A 3,289-nucleotide genomic window follows, 5' to 3' on the forward strand; every position below is an offset into this window, starting at 1 on the left:
TTAAATCAAACTTATAGTATTTCTGAATTAAAACTTTACTACTAAAGATCATAACTTTTATGTAGTACTAAAATTACTTGAGGACAAGTAATAGTTATGTTTGGGGGATTTTGACCAAAAGAAAATATGTTGAGATTTTCATACCTATTTTACACTATTTTTGATGATATTACACTTTAAAGAAGAGTATTTTTGATGTTTTGTTGCAGGTATGATTAATTATCGTCATTGGAGCCAAAAGATGAAAAAATGGCGCAATTTGGAGCAAAAACGAGCAAGAAATGAAATTTTGCCCTGTCACCTTTCGATAAGTCTTTTGATGCTTAATCTATTTTACACTTACTGCATATTGTTGAATGATATTACACTTTAAAGGAAGGTTATTTTCATGCTTATTTTGTAGGGCTATCTGTTAGGAACACAACGCAACTGAAATGGGGTGAAACAGAGCTAAAACAGAGCCAAAAGAGCCAAACGGTGGAGCTCTAAAACAGAGCCAAACGGTGGAGCTGCGCAGTCTGCTTCCCGACGGCGCCAAAATGGCGCCAACGGCGAGATTTAATTGAGAAGACAAAAAAATGACAGAAAAGCTTGTCGACAACGCCCTCGAGCCCGCCGGCGGTGCCCAGGACAACAATGGACCGACTTTTGGCGGTTATGGGCCGAAATTCCACGTATTTGGATGTTTTTTGAAAGGGTTCTTGTGGCAACTCTTCAAACTTCATCCCTACACTTTAAAAGAACGAATATAGGTTAGAAAAAAGGTTTTTGTGTGAGAGGAACGTTAGGAAAAGTGTGGAGAAAGTTTAGGGTTTTTAGAATAGGAGTAGAAATGTAGATTTCTACCCTTTTGGAGAAGGGATTTTGAGAGAATTTGTAAGGAGATGTTCTAGCATTGCATGGATTGGCGGGTGGATCGTCGGGAGACTTTGTGGGAGAGATATTAGTCTTTCTTTCAAAGGGAAAAAAGCTAAGTATTGTGTTCTTCATTATCTTTTGATTTTTGTAAACACTTATCTAGTGGATTTGCTTTGGTTAAATGAAGTTTCCATTATGTTTTCTTCGTGCTTTGTGATGGGCTTCTCTTACTCTCTCTTTTTGTTTCGAAATAATGGTATGAGAAGATTATGCTGGTTTTTTTTATTTTACTTTTGTTTTGTAATGAGTAGAATTCATGTTTAGTATTTTGTGATGCATGTTGGAAGAGGATTTAATTATAAATGTGATGATTTTTTCTTGCACTTTATTTATATTACAATAAAACCCGAGAGGGCTGTGTAATTCTTAACAAAGTAGAACCACATTTAGATTCCATGGATGGTTAAGTTCATGGGAGTTGAATGCAAATAAATAGATAAATGTACTTTGTGGGGCTTAGAATTGGAGATTTTAGGGTGATGGACTAAAATCCTTAATTTGGTCATATTATTTGAGTACTGAAGTGGAGATGTTAGCCCTCAGGCGAGGGGAACGTGGGAGCTCCGAAGTGAGTGCTGGTATCCTCCCAACCTAACCACGGATTCAGTAAACAAGCATAGGATTAGTCAATGTTCTTGATGCCTAGACCAAAGGGTAAAGGATAGCATTGCTCCTATTTGGCACATATAATATTTAATGCATCTCATTATTTTACATTATCTAATTCATTACATAAGAATAGTAGTTTTTAATATCTTAAAATTCTCCAAACCAATCCATCCAAAAAGGGTTATCTTTAGAATTAATATTTGTATTTAGTTATAGTTACTATCTTTACATTTAACACTTGCATTTAGGAGTAGTTGCTAGATAAAACATCATTTTAATCGACATTCTAAACTAATGACTAATTGTAGTAGACTAGAATTTGACTAAGGACCTCTTACCTCGCTTCCCTATAAGATCGATAAACGGGACTCCACTAGAGTTCTGTATTGCTTGAGCGATATGTATACTTGCATTTGAAATTGTGACTTTACAAAATCATTATAAATATATAAATCTGGGTTCATAAATTCTTGCATATTAAAAGTCGCATCATGTTTTTGGCCCCATTATGATGTCGAATTCTTGTATTTTTAAGCATAAATAAAGTCGCTGTCACTAGTTTTCTAGAATTATGAGCTACGTTTAAGTTCAACGGGGTCTCAAATGATGTTGTTAGATTTAGAATTTTTTCCTTTTCCTTAAGAGATAATGCTAAGTTGTCATTAAAATTATTAGCACCTGGCTCTATTAGAATTTGGCGAGAATTAGCTCAAAAATTCTTAGCTTAATACTTTCCACCTTCAAAAATTGGTAAGCTTAGAAATGATATTACCTCATTTACACAGTATGAAGATGAGTCAATATACAAAGCATGAGAATGATTTAATGAACCCCTTAGGAAGTGTCCACATCACGCTTTTCCAGATTGGTTGATTATTCAAACATTTTATAATTTGTTAGTAGGATCCCATAGATCAATCATTAACATTGCTACTGGTGGTCCATTAATGTCAAAACCATTTAATGAAGCATATTCTTTAATCAAAGAGATGGCTACGAACATTTTTCAATGACCCTCTAAAAGGGTAAACTCTAAGAAAGTAGCTAGTATTCATGATATTGATGTAATCTCTATTTTGGCTTCACAAGTTGCCGCAATATCTAGGAAGTTAGATCAATTCAAAATAAACTTACCTCAAACACCTCATGTGATGAGGAAAACTTATTGGGACAAACGATTGATTCTCAATCATCTTCATATGAGACTTTAAATGCAATTAATAACATACCCAATAACCCATACTCTAACTATTTTAACCCAGGTTGAAAGAACCACCCTAAATTAAACTAGAATAATAACTCTAGCGGTGGAAACCAACACTGGGGAAACAATAAATCTAACCCTATAAAAAATAGAACAATTAGTGTAGTACTAACTATAGACCTTCGTATCATCCTGACTTAAATAATAACCAACAATTTTAGTAGAAGAATTTATCTATGAAATAAGTGATGTTATAGATGGTGAATCAATTACAAAGTCAGAGTGCCACAACTAGAAATATTGAGAATTAACCGAGACAAATTGCTAACTCCCTTAACAATAAACCTCAAGAAACTCTTTCTAACAATATTGGGAGAAAACATAAAGAGATTAATAAAGAGCAAGTTAAAGATGTCCAACTCATGAGTGGAAGGGAATTAAATGTTGGAATTCAAAAAGAGATTAAAGTTGAAGAGATAAAGGAAACCAAAAAACACAAAGAAAATATTCCTTAGGATATGAAAAAATCAATCACTCCCACTAGGATCAATTTAGAGA

Source organism: Phalaenopsis equestris, unplaced genomic scaffold, assembly GCF_001263595.1.
Source record: "Phalaenopsis equestris unplaced genomic scaffold, ASM126359v1 Scaffold000292, whole genome shotgun sequence".
In the NCBI taxonomy this organism is placed as follows: domain Eukaryota; kingdom Viridiplantae; phylum Streptophyta; class Magnoliopsida; order Asparagales; family Orchidaceae; genus Phalaenopsis; species Phalaenopsis equestris.